The sequence below is a fragment of the Caretta caretta genome, chromosome 1 (assembly GCF_965140235.1).
Source record: "Caretta caretta isolate rCarCar2 chromosome 1, rCarCar1.hap1, whole genome shotgun sequence".
Classification (NCBI taxonomy): domain Eukaryota; kingdom Metazoa; phylum Chordata; order Testudines; family Cheloniidae; genus Caretta; species Caretta caretta.
The window spans coordinates 324232339-324258895 of NC_134206.1; positions in this window are offsets into that span (position 1 = coordinate 324232339).

Below are 26557 nucleotides of genomic sequence, written 5' to 3' on the forward strand. Positions count from 1 at the left end.
GGCGCAAGTGCTAGAGGAGCCAACTAGGGGGGGCGCTTTTCTTGACCTGCTGCTCACAAACCGGGTAGAATTAGTGGGGGAAGCAAAAGTGGATGGGAATCTGGGAGGCAGTGACCATGAGTTGGTTGAGTTCAGGATCCTGACACAGGGAAGAAAGGTAAGCAGCACGATACGGACCCTGGACTTCAGGAAAGCAGACTTCGACTCCCTCAGGGAACGGATGGCCAGGATCCCCTGGGGGACTAACTTGAAGGGGAAAGAAGTCCAGGAGAGCTGGCTGTATTTCAAGGAATCCCTGTTGAGGTTACAGGGACAAACCATCCCAATGAGTCGAAAGAATAGTAAATATGGCAGGCGACCAGCTTGGCTTAATGGTGAAATCTTAGCGGATCTTAAACATAAAAAAGAAGCTTACAAGAAGTGGAAGGTTGGACATATGACCAGGGAAGAGTATAAAAATATTGCTCGGGCATGTAGGAATGTTATCAGGAGGGCCAAATCGCACCTGGAGCTGCAGCTAGCCAGAGATGTCAAGAGTAACAAGAAGGGTTTCTTCAGGTATGTTGGCAACAAGAAGAAAGCCAAGGAATGTGTGGGCCCCTTACTGAATGAGGGAGGCAACCTAGTGACAGAGGATGTGGAAAAAGCTAATGTACTCAATGCTTTTTTTGCCTCTGTTTTCACTAACAAGGTCAGCTCCCAGACTGCTACGCTGGGCATCACAAAATGGGGAAGAGATGGACAGCCCTCTGTGGAGATAGAGGTGGTTAGGGACTATTTAGAAAAGCTGGACGTGCACAAGTCCATGGGGCCGGACGAGTTGCATCCGAGAGTGCTGAAGGAACTGGCGGCTGTGATTGCAGAGCCATTGGCCATTATCTTTGAAAACTCGTGGCGAACCGGGGAAGTCCCGGATGACTGGAAAAAGGCTAATGTAGTGCCAATCTTTAAAAAAGGGAAGAAGGAGGATCCTGGGAACTACAGGCCAGTCAGCCTCACTTCAGTCTCTGGAAAAATCATGGAGCAGGTCCTCAAAGAATCAATCCTGAAGCACTTACATGAGAGGAAAGTGATCAGGAACAGCCAGCATGGATTCACCAAGGGAAGGTCATGCCTGACTAATCTAATCGCCTTCTATGATGAGATTACTGGTTCTGTGGATGAAGGGAAAGCAGTGGATGTATTGTTTCTTGACTTTAGCAAAGCTTTTGACACGGTCTCCCACAGTATTCTTGTCAGCAAGTTAAGGAAGTATGGGCTGGATGAATGCACTACAAGGTGGGTAGAAAGCTGGCTAGATTGTCGGGCTCAACGGGTAGTTATCAATGGCTCCATGTCTAGTTGGCAGCCGGTATCAAGTGGAGTGCCCCAAGGGTCGGTCCTGGGGCCGGTTTTGTTCAATATCTTCATAAATGATCTGGAGGATGGTGTGGATTGCACTCTCAGCAAATTTGCAGATGATACTAAACTGGGAGGAGTGGTAGATACGCTGGAGGGGAGGGATAGGATACAGAAGGACCTAGACAAATTGGAGGATTGGGCCAAAAGAAATCTGATGAGGTTCAATAAGGATAAGTGCAGGGTCCTGCACTTAGGACGGAAGAACCCAATGCACAGCTACAGACTAGGGACCGAATGGCTAGGCAGCAGTTCTGCGGAAAAGGACCTAGGGGTGACAGTGGACGAGAAGCTGGATATGAGTCAGCAGTGTGCCCTTGTTGCCAAGAAGGCCAATGGCATTTTGGGATGTATAAGTAGGGGCATAGCGAGCAGATCGAGGGACGTGATCGTTCCCCTCTATTCGACATTGGTGAGGCCTCATCTGGAGTACTGTGTCCAGTTTTGGGCCCCACACTTCAAGAAGGATGTGGATAAATTGGAGAGAGTCCAGCGAAGGGCAACAAAAATGATTAGGGGTCTGGAACACATGAGTTATGAGGAGAGGCTGAGGGAGCTGGGATTGTTTAGCCTGCAGAAGAGAAGAATGAGGGGGGATTTGATAGCTGCTTTCAACTACCTGAAAGGGGGTTCCAAAGAGGATGGCTCTAGACTGTTCTCAATGGTATCAGATGACAGAACGAGGAGTAATGGTCTCAAGCTGCAGTGGGGGAGGTTTAGATTGGATATTAGGAAAAACTTTTTCACTAAGAGGGTGGTGAAACACTGGAATGCGTTACCTAGGGAGGTGGTAGAATCTCCTTCCTTAGAGGTTTTTAAGGTCAGGCTTGACAAAGCCCTGGCTGGGATGATTTAACTGGGAATTGGTCCTGCTTCGAGCAGGGGGTTGGACTAGATGACCTTCTGGGGTCCCTTCCAACCCTTATATTCTATGATTCTATGATTCTATGACTGGAAAAAGGCTTATGTGGTGTCAGTCTTTAAAAAAGGGAAGAAGGAGGATCCTGGGAACTACAGGCCAGTCAGCCTCACCTCAGTCCCCGGAAAAATCATGGAGCAGGTCCTCAAAGAATCAATCCTGAAGCACTTACATGAGAGGAAAGTGATCAGGAACAGTCAGCATGGATTCACCAAAGGAAGGTCATGCCTGACTAATCAAGAAGAAGAGGACAGGACAAGGAGTAATGGTCTCAAGTTGCAGTGGGGGAGGTTTAGGTTGGATATTAGGAAAAACTTTTTCACTAGGAGGGTGATGAAACACTGGAATGCGTTACTTAGGGAGGTGGTAGAATCTCCTTCCTTAGAAGTTTTTAAGGTCAGGCTTGACAAAGCCCTGGCTGGCATGATTTAATTGGGGATTGGTCCTGCTTTGAGCAGGGGGTTGGACTAGATGACCTCCTGAGGTCCCTTCCAACCCTGATATTCTATGATTCTATGATACCAATTCTCCCATCCAACTGCCAGCTGGCCCCTGGGTCACATCTTGGGGTCCAGATGATGTGCACTGAGTACAGGTCAGTACATGTATACAAAGGTACTCCCCTGACGTGCTGCAGCTCTGTGCTGGGCTGCTCCCCTTGTGCTGTGATAGCAGAGGTCTAGGGCTGGTTTAACTTACATCAGTACAGCAAAGGAGGAGCCTGAGGAGCCAAAACTGCAGATGGGAGTCTGTGTGTCACAGGGGCATCCCAGCCTTGATCCCTCCTCCCTCATTTCCTCTGGCCATGCTCCCGTTTCCCAGCTACACCAACTGCCAAAAGGGGGAGTGATGTCACTGGAGGATCACCCTTATGCTGGACTATTCCTACTGTGGCTGGCTGTAGGGCCAGTTAACACTGACAATGAGACACAAAGCAGCTGCAGTGTGTCAGAGAAACTGGCCCCATGCACTGGCACTAGGAGATAATAAATTGTGTCAAATATTGAGCCAGAGTTTTACAGATCAAATAAATGTGTGGTCTATTGCCTTTTCAGTTCAATAAGTTGCCATGATCTCCTTTTTGGCAGCACGAGCATAAATATTTTTCCATTGCACAGATGCTGAATTAGTCACAATACTTGGCTGCTCTTTGCCAACATTTTTAGACTTAAGAGCTCCAACACAATGACACTTCAAATTTACAGGAATGAGTTACTGTCATTAAATGCACATTTACATCCTGCAAAAAAGCTATCACTATGCTAAGTTTGTTTGAACCTGTGTAGCATCTTATTAACCTGTATGAATAAATATACAACCCAAGCAAAGCCCTCTTCACTGAAGAACTGTTTAACAGAATGAAGCTAAAAAGACAGAAGGCTGACAGTGACATATTACCGAGCCAGATGGCACAGTATCTTAAGACAAACTAACACATTTCTAAAAGAGCAACTTGAATCTCACACAGAAAGTATATTAATTTAACATGGAAATGCATTTGCATTAGAAGAGGCACCAAAGGTTTCATTCAGAAGCCCAGCATGACCCATTAACAGACTATCAACTAGAGTACATTGCTTTGGCTTAAGGAAATGAACAGTGGAAAGAAATGGGATGACTAAAATCATGAATGTCACTGGAATTTCAGATGTAAACTGCTGGAATAAGCAAAGAATCACGTCTTTGTGGGAGGCTTTCATCTGGGAGGAAATAGACAGGAGTTACTGGAATCAATAAATCATCTTCAAATTGAGATGTCACTTTGCTCAGGGGGTTGTATATCAAATTTTAGGATGGAATGAGACACATGGCTCATTTGAGTCACATCCATTCTGTCTAAGTTATAAGTTTCACTCCACTTTTTTCTCTCTGAATACTTTTCTCGTTTGCTACGGTAAATTAGAGTACGTCTACATTGCAGTCATGGGGTAGGATTGCAGCCCATGTAGACATACCCAAGCTAATTTTATCTAGCTAGCTCAGGAACCACTTGCAGTGAAGCCACAACAGCACAGGCTTCAGTCTGGGATGTACAACTCTGGGTAATTACTTTTGGGGCTAGCTCATACTAATGTCCATGCTGCCGTGGCTGCACTGCTCCAGTACCTGAACTAGCTAGATTAAAACTAGCTCATGTATGTCTACATAAGCTGCAATCAGATTTCATGATGGTAGCATAGACATACCCTTAGTCTCTATATTAACTGTTCTGCAAGTGAAGAATTAAAGGGCGGTCAGAGGGCGTGGAACGGGGGTTGAATGGCGGCAGGGGCCCCAGGGGGGCAGTCAGGATGGGGGGGCGGTCAGGGGACAGGGCGCGGGGGGTGTTGGATGGGGCAGAGGTCCTGGGTGGGCAGTCAGGAAGGAGAGGGGGGGTTGAATGGGGTGGTGGGGGCAGTTAGGGGCAGGGGGCAGTTAGGGGTGAGGGGTCTGGGGGTGGTCAGGGAGAAGGGGTGGTTGGATGGGGCAGGAGTCCTGGGGGGGGGCAGTCAGGAAGGAGGGGGTTTGGATGGGGCGGTGGGGAGCAGTTAGGGGCGGGGAGTCCGGGGGCAGTCAGGGGACCGAGAGCGGGCGGTGGTGGTTGGGGGGAGGTCCGGGGGGGCTGTCGGGGGGTGAGAAGCGGGGGGGTCGGATAGGGGGCGGGGGCACCAATGAACTATTTAACTACCAGCTTAGCAGGTGCAGAATGATGGGTGAATGTGCCTTTAGTCATTTGAAGGGTTGCTGGCATTGTCTGCTCACAAGATTGCACCTCAGTGAGAAAAATATCTCAATGGTTATAGCTGCCTGCTGTGTCCTGCATGATATCTGTGAAGCAAAGGGGGAAAAGTTTCCGCCAGGGTGGAAGGCAGAGGTGGAGCAGCTGTCTGCTGAATTTGAATAGCCAGATACCAGGGCTATTAGAAGAGCTCAGCGTGGACCTATATGGCTCAGGTAGGCTTTAAAAGACCATTTTCACAATGAGCCAGAATAATATATGTTGTTGTAGAGTCTGTCCCCCCTTCTCCTCCTCCTTTTCCATGTCCACCACCTCTTCCTCCCTGCTGTTCACAGCAGGGGTTTGTGACTCAGGCTTCTCGGAGGTATCCACTGTGCTGTGGCAGGATCGGGGAGAGGGGAGGAGGGGGGTTCAGCTGAGCGTGGCATTCAGCTCTTCGTAAAGCAGCAAGTCTGCAGCTTGGCACGGGATCGATTGTTGGCCTCCCTGGTTCTGGTATGCCTGCTGCAGCTCCTTGGCTTTCACATGGTGCTGCTGTTGGTCCCTGTCATAGCCCTTCTCCTGAATCCCCTGAGCAATCTGCTTGTAGATGTCAATGTTTCTATGACTGGTTCAGAGCTGTGCCTGTACAGCCTGTTCTCCCCACAGGCCCAGTCGATCTAATATCTCCTGACTACTCCAGGCAGCAGCACATCTGGAGTATGTAGCCAGCATGGTAGTCTGGGCAGTTGCAGTCAACAATGGAGAGCTGCTAGGTGTGATCGCCAAACCAGGCAATGAGGAAAAGGAATTTCAAAAATTTGCAGGACTTTAAAGGGGAGCGGGGACTTCTGGTATCTGTGACCCGTGGGTAGTGGAGTTCACAATGGTGACCAGAGCGGTCATTGTGGGGCAGCTGTTTGAGGACAGTTAGGATCTACACATGCACTGTGTTGACCTACGTACATTGACCATGGCTCTATGCCACTTGGGGAGCTGGTGTTACTATGTTGGCATAATGGGGCGCTTACAGCTGTGGGAGACCAATTTAAGTGTAGACACTTGCACAACTAGGTCGACCTAAGCTGCCTTGCATTAACTTTGTAGTGTAGACCAAGCCTAAGAAAGCACCGCTGGCTGGATGTCCCAGTGTGTTTATGTGTTTACTAGTCTGTCTATGTAGATTGTAAGTTCCTTGGGGCAGAGTCCAGATTTCTCTATATGTCTTGTCCATCTCCAAACCCAACATTGCCACTTACTAAATAATGTAATTATCATTTGTCTGACCCTTCTACTATAGGTGACTTTACCTTTCTTTATCTGTTCTGCCCACAGAAACTCAGCTTCCTGTGTTCTACAATATAAACTCCTGCTGTGTTTTGAATGTCTCCTTTATACAATATACAAAGAAAAAATATTGATTTTTTTCTTAAACTTTTCATAGCATGGCAGTATTATTCTCAAAATGATTAGCACGCTCATACACTAGGCACATGTTCCCTGAACATCATTTCTTGATCTGTTCACAAATGAGACCCCTCTCCCCTCCATTTTAGATATAATTCTTCAGCTAACTAGGTCTGTAAAAATTAAAGAAAGAGAGAGAGAGAGAGAGAGAGAGAGAGAGAGAGCTAGAGAAGCCTAGCCCAAAATAAGAATGAAATGCAATGTGCAAAGACATCTAATCAGTCAGCACCTCTTCCCCTCCCACAGTTTCTACACATACTTCGTACCAGCTGTACCTGCTTAATCTCAATAACTGGCAGGTGTTCGCAGTCAAATGTACCCACATAATTCACTTTTTCTAAAGCTCTTAGGAGTTTCACACAAAATTACCCTTCCCTTAAGTACTCCTTAAAATCAGCTAGAGCTTTTAAAATATGCACATACACAAAAGCTGAAGGAAAGAATAGCTTAGAAATGTAACAAAATGTAAGGTCAAGCAATGAGTGGGCTCAATTTCTCGGGCTTAGAACCAGCAGCTGTTCAGAAAGAACTGAAATTTCCACTGTGGGTCTGGAAGGGAGAACAATGTTATGTGCAACCCTCTATAGCACATATTCATATTATAGCACTATCATAGGCAACTGGCCATCGTCCTTTTAGCTAGATGTCAATAAATAGTTCCTTAGTTTAGTTAGCTTAATGGAGTAAATATCAAATATTTGTGAAGATGGAATATGGCATATAAATGCTAAGTATTAATACCATTATATGTGAAAACTGGAAATGGTTAAGAAGATATGAGTGAAGAAAAAGATAAAAATAGAAATATTTACCCCAAAAAGGAAGTGATAATAGAAGAAAAGAGTTAATTAGTTGATCTCACTGAAGCCAAAAGCTGTCATCTAACCAATGGAATGTTCCATTAATCCTTGTTCAGAGAAGTAGCATTTTGAATGGCCTCCGATTTTGAGCGATAGGAATTTAGTTAAGCTAAATAGGTCTTCGGTGACTGGCACAGATTAAATTTGACTGACACAAATTAAAATAAAGTCTGCTCTAGATCACCAGCTCACACTAGAGAACAGGATGACTGCCTCCTTATGCACCTATCTCTAATGTGTAGGGGGAAAAGCTGCAGGGTCATGGGGGCTTCAGTTTGAATGACACATGTTGTAGAGCTCATGCTACCAGCACTAAAACATCCTTGGAACGTCTAAACATTATAGATGACAATGTCGTAACTCAAAAAGTGTTGCAGCCAACATGGGGGAATTCTGTACTAGACCATATCCTAACAGATAAAGAGAAATAGATCACAGAACTAAAAATTAATGGGAGTTTAAGTACAAGTGATCATGACTTGATTACATTTATAATATACAAGCAGAATAAAGTTGAGAACAGTAATATATATACTTGGTGCTTTAACACGGCCAATTTCACAAAGCCACAATCCCACATCTGAGGAAGAAGTCCATGCTGGTTAAAAATATGAGCTAGTTTAGAGGGGAAGTGAAGGCAGATATATTATTAATTATATTGTATTATAAAACAAATGGAAGAAAGAGGATGTTGATAGTAATTAATGTAAATCAGAAGATAGGAATTGTAGAAAATAAAAAAGGGAAGCAAATGGACAGAATAAGAAATCTATGGCCAGTAAAGTTAAGGATAATAAGGAGATTTTTAAATATATTAGAAACAAAAAATCCTGACTATGGTATTGGTACATGATGAGATGGAAATGGTAGAATTATCAATAATAAATCAGAAAAAGCAGAAGTGGTCAATAAATATTTCTGTTCTGTGTTTGGGGAAAAAACAGATGATCTAGTCTTATCATATGGTGATGATAACACTTTCCATTCCACTAGTATCTCTGAAGGATGTTGAATACCAGCTACTAATGTGAAGCATTTTAAAATCAGCAAGTCCAGATAATTTGCTTCCAAGGGTTTTAAAAATGCTGGCCAGGGAGCTCACTGGACCATTAATGTTGATTTTCAATATGTCTTGGCGCACTGGGGAAGTTCCAGAGGACTGGAAGAAAGCTAATGTGCCAATATTTAAAAAGAGTAAACAGGATGACCTGGGTAATTATAGGCCTGTCAGCCTGACATCAGTCCCTTGCAAGATAATGGAGTGGCTTATATGGGACTCGATTAATAAAATATTAAAGAAGGGTAATGTATTAATGCAAATCGTCGTGGGTTTATTAAAAATAGAACTTGTCAAACTAACAATTTTTTGTGAGATTACTAATATGGTTGATAAAGGTAATAGTTCTGACAGAACATATTTAGACTTCTGTAAGGCATTTGATTTGGTACCATGCAAAATTTTGATAAAAGAACTAGACCAATATACAATTAACATGGCACACATTAAATGGATTTAAAACTGGCTAACTGATAGGTCTCAAAATGTAATTGTAAACAGGAAATCGTCATCAAATGGTTTTGTTTCCAGTGGGGTCAAGCAGGGATTGGTTCTTGGTCCTACACGATTTAACATTTTTATCAATGACCTGGAATAACACAAAATCATCACTGAGAAAGTTTGCAGATGACATAAAAATTGGGGGCATGGTAAATAATGAAGAGGACAGGTCACTGATTCAGAGCTATCTGGCTTGTTTGGTAAACTGGGCACAAGCAAACAGTATGAATTTTAATATGGCTAAATGTAAATGTACATATCTAGAAACAAAGAAAGTAGGCCACACTTACACAATGAGGGATGCTATCCTGGAAAGCGGTGACTCTGAAAAAGAATTTGGAGTTGTAGTGTACAAACAGCTGACCATGAGCTCCCCGTGTGACACTATGGCCAAAAGAGCTAATGAGATCCTGGGATGCTAAACAAGGGAATCCCACACTGGAGTAATGAGGTGCCCCAATAGCAACTATGGGTGAAACCAGACAATCACTACGCTCTCGAATGAACTCACACAGGAAAATGATGAAAGACAAAAACACCACATCACTTGTGGGTGAACACTTTTCACAAAGCGATCACTCTATATCTGATCTCTCAGTGCTCGTCATCAAAGGAACCCTCCACAACACTTTCAAAAGACAAGCGAGGGAGCTTAAATTCATAACTTTGCTAGACACTAATGTAACTTTAGCGCCCTCGTGACCAAGATGGAGTCTGCTCTGCAGGCAGCTCTGGCCAAGAGATGAAGCGTGCAGGAATGCAGCAGGAAAAATTCCTTCCACCCCAGGAGCACCTGTTCCAAACCCCCCAAAGTGAAACACACCCACCCACAGGAAAAGTACAATGGATATAACAAAGGGAGATATTTATTTGCAGATGGATGAAAGGAGAAAAACAACAAGGGGAAATGTAGGGGGAGCAGTAGAATAGGGCTGCATCCAAACCAAGGCCCCACAGGCCCAGTGGTAGCACAGTCTGAAAGGGCAGACACTGAGCAATGTGTCTGCACACAGAGTTCAGGAGTCCAGTGCTGAGTCTTGGGTGCTCCTGGTTGTCTTCGGCGCCAGTGAACTTTCCTTAACAAACCCCTCCGGTGCCCTCTTCTGCCGCTCTCTGCAAAGCCACACAGAGCGACAACCTCCCCACTTAACTAACTAGCAGCCTCCCTCCTGATCCCAATGCAGAGTCACAAGCCCCAGTACTCACAGCCCCATGCAGCTCTGGGCAGCAGTGATACTGGGTCCAGCTCCGGCCTGTCCTTCTTGGGCCATTCCTCCCTGGCACAGTGCTCCTCCTGGCTCCTGTCCTAGGGTGTCCCCGATCAGCCGCCCTGTCCTTCCCAGGCTTCAGGCAGGTTCTCTCTCCTTCACTTTGTCCAGGGCCTCCCTGCTGCAGCCCTTCTCTCCCCGGGCTCCAGAGCCACACCCTCAAGTTTCCCTCTTTTCTCTCACTGCTCCCCCTCCCCAACAGGAAAAAGATTTAAAGGGGCTATGCTCTCTAAACCCCAAGGGGTTACACTAAAAATCCTGGTTTTATGGCTTATTACAACAATCTGTAACCCACTAACCCCACTTTTTTTTCTATGACCACAGGCCACTTCACCTGGAATAGTCCCTCGAAATATGTGTTGACTACGTAACTGTTCCACCTCGTATTTAGCTGTGGCTAAATACAGAGTATCTTTCCCAGACTTGAAGAAGAGCTCTATGAAGCTTGAAAGCATGTCTCTTTCACCAGCAGAAGTTGGTCCAATGAAAGATATTACCTCCCCAACCTTTTCTTTCTGTAGTGATAATAGGACATTCAGTCAACATGCTGCCTGACCATAGTGCCTAATTGCTAGATTCTGGGATGCCATCCAAAACCAAGGCTGAAATCACCAAATGCACTTCAGTTAGGGTTGCAAACTGAATATAACCAAATTGAAAAATAACTGACTGGTACAGTTTGATGGATTCAGCAAAAAAAAAAAAAAAAAAAATCCAAAATAGCCATTTAAGTTCACTAAAGAAAGATTTTATTACTGATCTTGCACCTTGAATTTCAATGGTAAATGGAACCACTTGTAAACCACTACCCCATAGGCCCCACCCCATCCCCATGTCAAATGGTACATACACAGACTTCAAACTGATTTTGTCTAAATGATAAATGAAATCGGAATGTAATCTCCCTACAAGCTACAATTGGGATTGCCTGAGGTTGCTGGTTCCCTGGCTCAATGGAAGGTTCTGTAACAGGCTCACAACTCTGGAACTCACTTTCCCCCTTGCTATGATAGAGCCTGAGTGTCTTGACTTTCAAGGCCTCTTTGTTTCCCCATGTTTCCAAAAGGTAGCTCGCCTATGTAGGATACAAAGGATTTTAGAGGGGGCAGACCTTAGGCTCATTAGGAGGGAGGGAGTGTTGTATTAATGTCTGATGGAATAAATGGCCCCCAAAGTCAAAGGTGTTAATGTGAACCTGTCAAACATCCAACAGGAAACATGTTTTAAATGAGGTTCAGAGTTTGATATACAGCACCTAATCCTGCTTATTATCATGGAAAACACATCATTACAAATCTTTTAAACATTTTATTAAAGATTAAGAAAAGAAGGAAAGCCAGCTAAAGCATTTACAATGTAAAATATTATGTAAATCTTTCATTTTAACAACTTTCCTTGGTTCCTTTCCCTCTAACTGGAAGGCATTTTAAAAGGACCCCCCCAATTTGACAGTCTGTCAGATGGTATTAAGATGGTAATAATTGTTCTTTTTGCAGAAAAAAAGAAGACGGTCACTGAAATGGGCTGGAGCTGCTGCTGCTGAAATCTGATCCGATTTCCTAAAAGACAAGACAAACACACAAGAGCTGAGAAAAAAGAACATCAAAGAGAAAAAAAAAGCAGCTTCTGTTAACTTTCATTTGCAACCTCATACCCGGAGAAACACCAGAATCCTCGTCTTATCCACCTATCAGGAATGAGTGTCGGCAGGTGCTCCTGCCCAGTCGTCAGACAGTCAATGAACACAGCTGTACCCTAGCAGAACCACCTGATATTTCAAGGCAGTCATGTGGCTTGCTCTTCAACCCAGCAGCTACAGAGGCTCAGCAGTTGCTTAATGCACATGTTCATGGATTATCTGTGTGCTAACCCCTTCTCCAGCCTAGATTCTACCCTGCGCCCAGCCTTATTCCAATCATGTTGCAGCCTTGCTCCTGCCTTGGAACCAGCCTGATCCTGCTTTTCCTGACTTCCAGTAATCTGCTTCTGATCTCAGCCCCTGGTTCTGAGTCTGCCTTGACACTTGGCTCTGGCATTTGAACTCTGACTTTGGTTCTGACTTTCAGCTCCGACCCTATGCTTTGACTCTTCTTGACCTTGGGCTCTGGCATTCAGACTCTGACCACTGGGCCTGACTCCTGTTCTGACTGCTTATTCCTCGTCTCTCTGAAACCACCACTCTAAGACCTGGCAATTTGTACAAGCATTGGGCTGTTTAGGACATTGCTTTTCACTGCCTTTCTAGCCACAGGCTTTGAGCAGTGTTGCAAAATACAGTCTTGGCTAGGTAAGCCAGACTGTCATTGTCCCCACACCCTATGTGTTCTTTTCCTTCCCCACCCTATTTCTTCTCTTTTCTATCCCTTTTCTTTTTCCTTCTGTTTAATAACAAAGTCTCACATCCCATCTGGTGTTCGGGAGCTAGCCAGAGATAGTGGAGGTCATGATGTCATCTGGTTCCTCTCTCTGGCCCCGTCTAGTCAGCAAATCTCTTAGGAGCAGAATGACAAATGCTCATAGTGTTATGGTGGATCCCAAGGACCCAGAAGACCGTGGTGGTGGCAACCATGATGGTAAATCTCACTGCAGCAGTTGTTGGCAGCCATCATCTTCTTCTACTAATTTTGCTCCAAAAGTTGTCTTTTAAGAACTTGAAAAGGGGATGATAAGTGGAATAGTCATCCCCTCATTATTTTGTTCACTCATTAGGTCTAATTTCCAACACACCAATTTTAGTCGATTGATTTCTGGTCCCATGCTTTTCTTGTTTAGTAGGCATTATCTTAACACAGTCCTTGAATTATATCAGTAGGCCTTTTATTTGGACTAATTCAGTCTCTCTTCCTTTTCCCTTTTTTCCCATCAACATTTGTTGTTACATATTTTTGTGACTTTTATAAACCTTCACTCACTTTTTACAACTGAGCTCAATTAGGGTAAATGTGTAAGCCCAATTATCACAACAGGTGAGACGAATTAATATCTAATTGGTTTATTTTGAATTAATTGACCTGTTCTAGCGTAATTGGATAGATACATTTTATGGAAATCCAAAAAAGTGCATAAAATGTATGTATAAGGTGAAGCTCTTGCAGTTTATATTGTTACCAGCAACTCTAAAAAAAAATGTATCTAAATATACATGCATTTCTAAGGCTCCTGTCTCCATAATATCTAAGCACCATACAGCAATGAAACACAATTGAGTATGCATAAATGGCAAGGTTTTGACAGCCTCCTTTGTTCCTTGTATTTCTTTTCTTTTCTTCTCTTCCTTTCTGTCTCTTTCTTCCTCCCTTTCAGTCTCCACAGTTACTGGTTGATGTGAGGCTTTGGTGTTCAATGCAGACCAGTACAAGGTTGTGTTGCTGCCTTCAACTGTGTTCCTTAAATGCTATGCTACTGTGGCTCACAGCTCTGACACCAACAGCTAGCATATAAGCATGCAGATCACACACTGGCTTCCACTGCCCAGTTACTGTTTGCAGAGTGACACCTAATCCTCCCAGTTCCACATGTCCCCAAAATCATCTGTCACTATGACAATCTGTTGAGGTTCCCAGAATTGGGAGTTACTGTGGTAGCCCTCTCAGCCTCAAAAAGTGAGAGTTTTGCTACTGCTAAGATGTGTGACAATTCCCTGACACACCAGATTGTTTGTTTGCCTGGCCAGCAAACTCTTCAGCACTGTGCCAGGCCAAACCTTCCTTTGGAGGTAACAAACAGTGAACCCCAACTCCTGTGTTTCCCCAGAGCCATGTCCCTACACTGTCCAGCCCTCTCTTGGAACACTCACAGAAGTTAAGTCTGTTGCTCCTTTAAATACATTGCAGCTTATTAATTTAATTGCAGTTTGACAAACACTCTTATTTCAATCACAGCACTGATTTGATTTATAGTTAAAGTAAAACAAGTTTATTTAACAAAAGGACATAGGATTAAGTGATACCAAGTACATGGAATAAAGATAGAAGCATACTTTTTGCTTTTGTTTGCATTTCTAAGACTAAAATGTAACTTCAGTAAGTTACAATCTTTGCTTAAGCAGGTTTCTCACATATATTCAGTTCCCAGATACTTCAGCTCCCTTGTTTGAAGGATTCCTCTTTCTCAGACGTACCAGAGCTGTGGCCCTTTAGCCCCCAACTGCTGTGCTTAATAACTCAAATGTATAAGAGGGGAAAAAAGACCATACCAAAGTTCATTGTCTTGGTTTCAAAAGCCAGGCAGGCCCATGGACTTCCCATCCCCCTGCTGATTCATATGTAAGTGGGCTTGCCATTGTTTTGATTCCACTTTGCTTAACTTACATTAGAGACAGGTAAATAGCTCCCTTCCCTCCTGTCTGGGAGAAACTGTTTCTCCCTGTGTTTGGTCACAGACTTTAAAGCATAATGCCAGAAATATTCATAATGCCTCAGAATGTTAATACATATTTCACAATGATAGAAACACCGGTGTGTCAAAGGCTTTCATATAAGACCTTACTCAACACATTTTGATAATAGTTATATTATAGATGATCAGTTCATTCAATTGCTTATCCTTGACTCTCCCCCTCCCTGCCCCGTCTTTATAGCCCAGTAAACCTTTGAAATATTAATAGAAAAAGTAAGCCCAGACCAAGCTTCTCTCTCTTGCTGCCATAGTAGCCAGGGACATGCTGCCACAGCTTAGGTGGTTCTCCAGAGTTGTGTAAGTGGCACTCAGAGCCACATTGGTCCCAACAGCAGCTCAAAATTGGCCACCTGAATCCTCCCACACCTCCTCAGTAGTAGTGAGCTATGTGCTGAGTCTTCTGGAGGTACAGTTGAAAATCTCAGCCTCAGAGTTTTAAGTATGTGCAAAAATGCCATTTTCATATGTTAATTGTTGTTTTTCCCCGCAGCCAAAGGGCCAAGGTATTTTAACAAGCCCTGTACTGAGAATCTTCAATCATACCTCAGTACAAAAAATAAACAGTAATGATGTGATCAAATATTTGGGTGATACATAGCACCTGTAATCTGTATCTGTGAACTCTTTGTACTTCATCATTTCACAGATAGCAACTTCCTCTGGGAAAATTAGGTTGATGGGTTTGAAAAACAAGACATTTTCATTAGCCTCTTCTGGTACTCATATTCTAGATTCAGTAGTTCTCCATCATTTAATAGTCTGCTCTCTCATGCAGAGTTTACATTTGTGGTATCTCTAAAACTAAAAATTAGTCATTGAGACTAAAAGCACATGGTTCTGTTTGGAAAAAATGAGAGGGGGATAAGAAATGCGGTGAAGTTGGCATTGACGCATACATTCTAGAACTTTGTAGATAAACCATACGTATTGCTGAACTATCTTATCTAATCTAAATATTAAACTCTAAATATTAAATTAAATATGGCTGTGAGTGAGATGGAAAAGAATTGTGGTCCTTGAGTGGTGAGAAAATGAACTCGTACTCCATGTAACAGCTGTGTCAAACCGATGTCAAGGTCAATAGGCCTGGTAGAAGTGGCAGAAGAAATGAAAGGTAGTGATGTACCAACAGCTAGCTACTAAGCTATCTGCTATGCTGCTAAGCTAATGGAATCAAATGGCCTGGGAAAAAGGACAGAAGGAGCACAGCACGTGTCTCCTCTAGAACATTCTTCATCATCTCTGCTCACAAAATGGCAGAGAGAAAAAATGGAGAAAAAGTGATTACAGTGGAATGTGTGGCATATGGAATTACATAACTAACAGTTTAAGAATTTATTGCTATTCTATAGACTACATCCCGCATTACTGTCAAAATAATGTGGACACAAACTGGTATATTCTTTTGTGCTGACTGAAAAGCAAACCCTACTTTAATTCTTAATCTAAAGAGTTTGAATTAGGCTGGTCCCTCCCTATGAGTGCGTCTGAGTGCTGTTCAAAGCATATGACTGATCTCTTCAGCTCTTGCTCATATAGTTGCACATCTCAAAAATCAAAGCTTTTCTTTCAGTACTGTGTCAAAAGATCTTGATGTTTTAATAGCTCAACTGGACATTTACCAGCACTAAAGTACTACCTCAGCTCATGAGGCTACTGAATGGACCCAATAAACTTTTAAAAACAGGACTCATCTTAAAGTAACTTTAAATATATGTAACCCTTCCACCAGGTGGAGCCGGCAGCAACCAGGGCCAGGTTCAATATCTAGGAGCTCCTTTTCAACAATACAACACAGAACTGGCTCGAGCCCCCATCCAGTAACTTGGGAAAATTACACACCACCCCTGAGTACCTCTGAGAGGCAATACTTCCCCACTCGCAAGAACAGAGTCTGAGTGTAGACTTTGATGGAAGTCATTAATTAGGGAAAATGCCGCAAGCAGGATTCATAATCATAAAACTGTGTGGAGGACACCCACCCCAGAATGCAAGGGGCAGTGCCTTCTGCCTCATGTTCTTGAGTCTATGACCAAAAGTTCCTTTTCTGAGCCCCTCTCTGCTCCCTCACCAGATCCCACTCACAGTGGTTGTCCTTAGTCAGTTAGAACCCAGGGTTCAGAGGTGCATCTGTGTGAGTTCACCTCCCACACAGGAAAAAGGCACCTGGCTTGCTCCACCATCTGAGCACTTGCTCGAGCTCACCTCACAGCTGATGTTTCTTAATATTCCTATGCCTGGAAAGCCCATCCTCACTCTACCTTTGGGCCAATCTTCCATTGCTGACCCCTACACAGTGGTGCCCATTCCAGATATGGCCACAACCCGCAGTACTTTAAATTTATTTATAAAAGAAATATCAGGAGAGGAACTAGTAAGATGTGTATGTTAACAATAAGCTTGACTCATGATCTTTCATCCTGGTAACCCTCATTTTTCTTTGTCTCCTCCCTCTGTTTATCATTGTGTCTTACACTTATTACAGTAATATAGATATTTGGATAAAAGGCCCTACATCTATAAAGTGAAAGTTGAAGGATAAAGATCCTGTGGGAATCATTTATACGAAACAAGCTCCGATACTAAGTTTTTCACAAAGCAGACAAATGGGCCCTGCTGGTGTGAAGAGGCAAGACTCCCATCAGATTATAAGCTCTTTGGAGCAAGGACAGTATTTTTTGTTGTGTGTGTGCTCAGCACCTAGCAGAATGAGGTCCGAGTCTAGGACTGGGGCTCCTGTGTGCTATGATAATACAAACAATAACTCAGGTAAATTAAGCTGCATCCATTTATATCAGCAGAGAGCCTGGCTCAGGTGCGAAGCCAGTGAGCCTAGGAGTGGATTGCATGACCGATTGAAGTAAGCTATAATGGCAATTTTCTGGGTCCATGATGTGGATGTCTTTGGGGTAATCTGATGTATTCTTCTCATACTAGCTGTGTTGTGGTGATCTACACATTCAATTACCATATGTTTAGCTGAAAAATTCTTCAGAAAAAGGAAGAACTACAGAGAGGGATAGGTGGTTCCTGAACAAGGGTGTTTGAGTTTTATTCATCATGAATAAAAATGTTCATTTTAGGAGATATTCTAGGTAGATCCGAATGGTCTCCTAACTGTCCATGGACACTGTGCATTCATGCAGAAGGCAATTCAGTGAATTTTTTTTCCGTCTCTGAAGATACGTATGGAACCTCATTCCACATGAAGTTTAAAGGTGTGTGTGTGTTAATGTCCTTCTCAGTTCTATGTGGTCTACTAATGTGTGTACCATAGCAGCCCTTCTTCATTCAATGTGTAAAAGTGCACCTCTTCTGGCCTTCAAACAATCCCCCCAACCTCGCCAAGCTCATCATCAGAAGCACGCTCCCCACAGACCACACAAACCAGCTCAAAGCAGGACCAGACCCTGCCAGAACAACAGATGCAAAACCTGCAGATGTATCTCCACTGCTATAATAATCAATAGCCCCTACAACAAACCTTTCAAGATCCATGGGTCCTACACATGCTTATCACAATATGTGGTGTACCTCATCCAGTGCACTAAATGCCACAATAACTGACTATGTGAGTGACACAAGACAACCTCTACACTCTCTAATGAACTCACACAGAAAAACAATAAGACAAAACCACCATATCACCTGTGGGCAAACACTTTTCACAAAGTGACCACGCCATATCTGACCTCTCAGTCCTCATCCTCAAAGGGAACCTGCAGAACACCTTCAAGACAAGTCTTGAAACTTAAATTCATAACTTTGCTAAACACCCCAAATCCTGGTCTTAATAAAGATGCTGGATTTATGGCTGATTACAGCAATCTGTAACCCACTAACCCTCCTTGGTCTTATGACTGTAGAGGTGTTGGCTGCCCACTTCATCTTGAATGATCTCTTGCATGTGTTAAATGCAGTGTGGAACACATAAGGAGTTAGCAGTGACACCTTTCCCAGACCTGAAGAAGACCTCTGCCTAGCTCAAGCTTTTCTCTTTCAACAACAGAGGTTGGTCCAATAAAAGAGATTATCTCACCACCTCCACCTTTGTTTCTTGGAAATTAAAAGCAACCATCACAAGGATAAAATGACTGCAAACTGCCTGGGGTTTATTTAAAAACACCAAAATAGAGGCTTACCCTAAATCTATACCCCAAATAAAAAAATAAACAAATAAAACCAAAAGAAAACAACAATAAAAGTAAAAACGAAAAAATGACACCATGGCTAAACAGCAGAATAAAAGAGGCAGTTGGTGAGGGGAGAAGGATCCTTTACATATTGGAAGTCAAATCCTAGTGAAGAAAATAGAAAGAAACATAAATTCTGACAAGTGTAAAATTACAATAAAGCAGGCCAAGAACTTTTTTTTCTGCTTGATTTTTGTGTCCTTAACTAGTTGCTCTTCAAATTCTAAGTACTTCAGAAGCAGGAAGCTTGCCATATGTGTGCGGGTGACCGAAGAGCACTCAAGGAAGACAAGGCCATTGCAGAGAAGTTAAATGAATTATTTGCATCACTCTTCACTTCAGAGGGTATGGGGGAGATTCCCACACCCAAGCCATTCCTTTTAGATGATAAATCTGGGGAACTGTCACGAATTGAGTTGTCAGTAGAGGAGTTTTTGGAACAAATTGATAAATTAAACAGTAATAAATCACCAGGACCAGGTGGTATTATGATGATATTCATCTGAAGAAACTCAGGTATGAAATTGCAGAACTACTAACTATGGTGTAGAACCTCTTGCTTAAGTCAGCCTCTTTGCCAGATGACTGGAGGATAGCTAATGTAACACTGATTATTACAAAAGGATCCAAGAGGCAACCCTGGCAATTACAGGCTGGTAAGCCTAATTTCAGTCCCAGGTAAACTGGTTGAAATTATAATAAAGACAGAATTCTAAGACACACAGATAAGCACGATACGTTGGGGAAGAGTCAACACAGCTTTTGTAAAAGGTGAGACATGATTTCCCATCTATTAGATTTATTTGAGGGTGTCAGCAAACATGTGAACAAGGGTAATCCAGTTGATGTAGTGTACTTGGACTTTCAGAAAGCTTTTGTCAAAGTCACTCACCAAAGGCTCTTAAGTAAAATAAGCAGTCATGGGATAAAAGGGAGGGTTCTTTCATGGACCAGTAACTGGTTAAAAGACAGGAAACAAAGGGTAGGAATAAATGGCCAGTTTGCACAGTGGAGAGTTAAATATCAGGGTCCCCCAACACTGTATACTGGATACAGTGCTGTTCAATATAATCATAAATGATCTGCAAAAGGGGATGACCAGTGAGGTGGCAACATTTGCAGAAGATACAAAATTTGCAGGCGATACAACATTCTTCAAGATCTTTAAGTACAAAGCTGATTGTGAAGAGTTAATATGGGATCTCCCTAAAGTGGGAGACAGGGCAATAAAATGGCAGATGAAATTCATTGTTAAGTGCAAAGTAATGAAGACTGGAAAACATACTCCCAACTATACATACAAAATGATCAGGTCCACAGTGGCTGTTACCAGTTCTCTGAAAACATCCACTCAATGTGCAATGACAAGCAAAAAAGGGAACAGAATGTTAGGAACCATTAAGAAAGGGTAGATAATAAAACAGACAATATCATCATGCTGCTATGTAAATCCATAGTACACTGACACTTGGTATACTACGTGCAGTTCTGAGTACAGACGCTCCCTGACTTACGCAATCGTTCTGTTCTGGAACGCCTTGTGTAACTTGAATTTTGCGTAAATTGGAAACATATACCTGACCATTATGCCAAAAAAAAACACCCCAAAACCCCTCCTATTTCTAACTTACAGAACTTTTTCAATAAGTGCGGATTTGCGTAAGTCGGGTCTTATGTAACCCGGGGAGCGTCTGTACCCCATCTAAACAAAAAATACATTGGAATCGGAAAAGGTACAGAGACGGGCAACAAAAATGATTAGGGGTGTGGAACAGCTTCTATATGAGGAGATATTAAAAAAAACTTGGACTTTTTAGCTTAGGAAAGAGACAACTAAGGGGGAATATGATAGTGGTCTATAAAATCATGAATGGAGTGGAGAAAGGAAATAGGGAAGTGCTATTTACCCCTTTAAGTAACACAATAACTAAAGGTCACCTAATGAAATTAATAGGTAACAGGTTCAAAATAAACAAAAGGAAGTACTACTTCACACAGTGCACAGCCAACCTATGGAACTCATTGCCAGTGGATGCTGTGGAGGCCAAAAGTATAACTGGGTTCAAAAAGAATTAGTTAAGTTCATGGAGGATAGGTCCATCAATGGCTATTAACCAAGATAGTCAGGGATGCCATCCCATGCTCTGGGTGTCCCTAAACCTTTGAATGCCAGAAGCTGGGAGCGGACGACAGTTGATGTTTCACTCAGTTGCCCTGCTCTGTTTATTCCCTGTGAAGCATCTGACACTGGCCACTGTCACAAGACAGGATATTGAGCTAGATTGACCACTGGTCTTGTTACGAGAACTGGACTTGACAGAACTGCAGCCATTTTGTGTACTTACCCACCATAAACTGGAAGCAAATACCATGTAGTCAGGAATAATTTGTCCTTTGCTTAGGCAGACAAAACAGCTGTACAGCTTCAGTACAAAGATAGGTAACAAAGATAGATAAAGTGACAGATTCATGAGAATGAAAGGGAGTGTGGAAAAATGACCTTGTATCTGGCTGTCTGTAAGTTTCTTGCTGGGAATTGCTTTGCTGATAAGTAGAAACTATAAGTTCTTTGCTGTTGCTAGGGAAATTGTTACCCCATTGGGGTCACGATGAGTGATGTGCTTTGTTTTGAACAACATATAATAGATTAGTTCAGAGTGTGCAATTTGGAGACGTTTCAGAGAGGTTTTCAGCGAGCTAAGAGATGGACTTCCAACTCCCCAATGGCTAGGAAGAAGGCTGGCCACTGGAACCGGGCTGCTGACCAGTAGACAGCATCTCAGATTTTGAGTAACTATACCTGGGATACTCTACACTATTACTATTTTAGATGTGTGCTTTGGACTCAATGAAAGCAAGGATTTTTGAGTGAAAGCACTCTTGTGTGTACCAATCATTTATCAGATGGAGGAACTGTGCCCCCACTGATTTATGTCCTGACACTGTTAGCCTGGATTCCCCAGACTCAAAGCTCTTGGTAACTTTACTCTCTGCAAGGCAGTATAAAGAAATAAATCAATGGAGACGCAGCACATCCATCTGCTAGGTGGTTGGCATAAATCACACAAAGTCAAGTGCTTTCACTTAAAGCCTTTACTTAGTTTCCAGCACTCTCACAAGAATGCCTTTACTAAAAGTCTCTGCTTTATTTAATCTCGAGCACATACAAACACAATGGGTTACACAATACACAATAGTTACCTATGGTCTGGAGAGGTCTCAAATGATCTAAAAACAAGGTTCAACTGGCCAGCTATCTGCCAATTGCTGGGGATTCCGAGAAACGTCCAGAAGGTCAAATCCAAATTCTTAGCCTTGTCTACCCCTTTTATGTTAGTAACTGGTACAATTACATCAACAACACGTCAATCAAAGAAAAACCATTAAGCAAGCACTTTTTAAGCTGTTAGTTATACAGATGTGTTTTTGCAGTCTGGAGTCTCATAGGTATACACATACACACAAGTCATAAAGAGAGAGACTTCCTGTTTTTCACACATGCTTACCCCAGCATATCAGGGAGGACGTGGAGTCAGGCTCACTCCTTGTGATCACTGCCCCCCTCCCTCCCAGCTTTGCCTTAGTTATGCTAAGGCTGGTACAAAGGCCTACTAGCTTAGCTGCTTTTGACAATAAGTATAATAATTGCTATTCCAGTGCTGGCAGTGGCCTAAGCATTTTGCTGCACTGCCAATGTCTCCCCTAACAACAACACCTGGAAAACAAAAACTAGTTACCCTGGGTTATTTGAATCCAAAACTATGGTAACAGTCTGACCCAGTATGGCCATTCTTGTTGTCTTGTCTTATCCATATTTCAGGGGGTCACATACCATGGTGATGAGTGCAGTATAAGAACATAAATAGCATAGGATGGAACCTATTGAGATCTGTGATGGGGTGTACACCCCACACTAGCCCTAATAGAGTTAAAGAGGTCCTGAGAGACCAGTTAAGTTACCTGGCATCACCTGAGAGAGGGAGGGTCAGGGCTAACTGAGAGTGAAGCTCAGCTGGGAAAGGGCTGACCTAGCACTATATAGCCAAGAGGCTAAAAAAGCAGAAGGGGGCTGCAAGGGAAGGAGTCTACAGTCACTCCCCAGATGGAGGTCATCAGGAGCAAGAAGGAAGCCCACAGAGAGAGCACTGGGATCCTGCCCTGGAGTAAGGTTTCTCAACAGAGGCTAGGAGGGGAAGTAACCATGGAGAGAAGAGTAGGCTCCCACAGTAAATCCAGAAACAGGTAAGATAAGATGCAGGGGATGGGCAGCAAGGAGCCCAGGGAAACAGCAACAGGGACGAGGACGGAGAAGACCTGGATTGCTGGTTGTAGGGTCCATGGGTTGGAACCTGGGGTAGTGGGTGAGCCCAGGTTCCCCTGCCAGCCACTGGTATAATGGCACAGAGCCCCAAGCTGGGGCTGAACACTGTCTGGAGAAGCATTAGGACAGTGGTCCTGTTGTTGGACCTTGTAACCCTGGAAGGGGTGGACTAAATGGTGACCTGGCTTGAGAACCAAGTTGCCAGAAGGCTGTTGCAGAGGAAGCAACAAGTGAGACCTAATAGCAAGAGATACATTCTCTGATATAGACACAAGGAGGTGCACTAGCAGTGAGTGGCAACCCCATTACAAGGTCCTGTTGTTCTACAGCAGAGGTTCTCAAACTGTGGTCCGCAGACCACCAGTGGTCCGCAAGCTCCAGTCCGCCGATAGTTCTCTGTAAGGTGCGTGCCTGGGCAGCTGCACACGAGAGAATGAAGGGCTGCCCACCTAATTAGTGGAGCCACACAGGCATGGCTCCACTAATTAGGTGCCTGGACCCTGGAGAAGATACACATGTAAGCTGAAGTGATGGCCTTGGGGGGGAATAGGGAGTAGGTGGGAGGGGGCAGTGGGGTGAGAAGAGGGGGTGGGGGGAATTTGGGACATGCAAGGCTGCGGAGGCCAGAGAAACAGGCGACTTTCCCTAGCTCCAGGGCTGCGGCTGCTGGGGAGCCTCCTTCCCAGTCCCAGCTCGGGGGCTGCTGTGGTGGGGGAGAGACCCCGCTCCTTCCCAGTCCCAGCTCGGGGGCTGCTGTGGTGGGGGAGAGACCCCGCTCCTTCCCAGTCCCAGCTCGGGGGCTGCTGCGGTGGGGGAGAGAGAGCACATCCATCTCATTAGAAAGGTAAGACTAGTGATGTTAAAATGAGTAGTGTGCTTTTATTTGTAGAACAAAAAAACATTCATTATGAAGGGTTTTTTTATATAGTGCTTTTATCCTAAGCGCTTTACAATAGTTAGCTAACGGTACAAACAACATTTGGAAAGATCATTAAGTGGTCTGCTAAAACCCTCAGCAATTTTCGAGTGGTCCACAAAAAAATAGTTGGAGAACCACTGTTCTACAGAAACCGCACAAAGCTTAGCAAAACATACTACAAGGTTTTGTAGAATATCACATAAATGAGGATGTGGGGATTGACATCGATGATAAAAATTCCTGTTTTACTTGAGTGGGAAGCAGTATCAGACTCTAGCTTGACAAGTAAGGCTTATGAATTTTAACGATAAATATTCACTACTATAAATTGATCCCATTTAGCTCTCTCCTTCCCTCCAAAAATATAAAATGTTTTAATTATTTAGGTGACAAGCAATCAAATACCATACATCAGACATATCTATTCCAGGAAATAATTAGAGGCATAGAGAGGAGAAAACAAGATGCCAGAGAAAAGACCATCACAACGTGACTTGAAAGATGACTTTAGTAATGATAATATTTCATTAAATAGAAAGAAGCCAGGGCTGAAGTTGTGGAAAAGCAGACTGATCCATGGGAAAAATAAATTAATTAAAATGAGGTTGAGGATCAACAGTCTATCACAGGCTTCTTGTTTGATATTAATGCAGAGGAAATGGATAAAAGGACAGCAAATGCCAGCAACAATAATGAATCTGTAACTCTGCCTAGAAAGGTATGAGAAAGTGATACTCATGATTATGTGCTGTACATGAAAATGATGGGAATGTGAGATGAAAGATTTCAATTATTTTGTTAATAGTTTTTTGTGAGTTGCATGAGAGGGCGTGATTCACTGGAGAAATAATAATAATAATTTATTTGTATGTAGTGCATTTCATTATCTTAATGTCTAAATGGCATAGTAATTTGTTAAAGTTGAAAGCAGATAAATGCCTAATAGTTTTTATGATCCTTATATATTTTTAATATTTAAAAATAAAACCTTGGAATAATATCAACCAGATAAGCCTATCTGTATACGTTCTCTTCCCTGATCTTAGCAATAATTTATTTCCACAGGGTCTTCCTGCATTTACAATTTGCTTAATAGTTTTAGGTTTTTTATGTTAAGTATGCAAATAACTGCACATGCAGTTTTGCATCCCCAGTGAACTGTGGGGATAACTGGTAATACATCTCACTACCAGATTTATAGATGCAATTATTTATGCCACAAGAATCTGAGTGCAAAACGGCTCCTGCAAAATCTGAGGCCAGGCAAAAGCCTGGCTGAAAATCAGTCCCTAAAGGAAAAAAAGTATATTATATATTGCTTACACTGAAATTTATCTTTTCCGTGGTATCACTTATTTTTAAGTATGCTTTGCAATATACTAATTTATGAGTCAAACCCTTCAGCCTCAATACTTTTATGAGAAAATATTGTCCAAATGATACAAACTACTTGAATTGTCTACGGTAAGTTTTATAATATACTGGTATCATGTAGATGACAGCTGTATTTTAGAAGTGGTAGGTAGGGGATAAAAAGGGATGCAATGGTTAAATTTCCTGAATTTCAGAGCTTGTTGCATGTTCCCTGCAATGTGACATGGAAAATTTCCCCTGTTCTATTGTTGGTCTGCTTTTAAAATGTGCTTCTGAGTCAATGTCTGACCACAAAATTTTGATGGTGCAATCACTGTGAAACCCAGGAACTGGACAAGTATATCTTCCAGTTTAAAATATTGAAGCCAGAATGCTGATTCCTAAGGTTCGTTTTAGGATTTTTAGGAAGGTCTGTGAGATTATTCTAGATTCATAGATACTAAGGTCAGAAGAGACCATTATGACCATCTAATCTGACCTCCTGCACAACGCAGGCCACAGAATTTCACCCACCCCCTCCTGCGAAAAACCTCTCACCTATATCTGAGCTATTGAAGTCCTCAAATCATGGTTTAAAGACTTCAAGGAGCTGAGAATCCTCCAGCAAGTGACCCGTGCCCCATGCTACAGAGGAAGGCAAAAAACCTCCAGGGCCTCTTCTGTAGGGGCTGCTCCAAATTTATCCCTTCATCCCAACCAGAGTTGGAAAGAAGGATGTCTAACAGCAGCTAAAAGGTGAACTCCTCTATGCTGACTGCACCAGGTTGTGTGCAGAAGGGCAAGTATGTGTTTATAGGGAGGAGGATGTTGCAGTTGTTGAGGTGGTATGAATGAGAAGTTTGGCTGTGGGGCGGGAAAGAAAAGGGCAGATCTTGGAAATCTTAAGAAGCATCAGGAAACTTGTGGTTGAAGCTAGAGCCTAATTCTTAAAAAGACTTCAAATTGTGGTTAAAAGATTTCAAGTGATGAAGAATGTACCACATTCTTGGCAAGGTGTATTGACAGCTAACTTGGTCCACTGTTGAAAATTTGTGCCTTATTTCTGTCTTGAATTGTCTAGCTTCAATTTCAACCCATTGGCTGTTATCTTTGTCTGCTAAAGTAAAGAGCTCTCTGCTACCTGATATCTTCTCCCCATGTGGTATAGATCAGTCAAGTTATATCTCATGAGAGAGGCAGGTTGA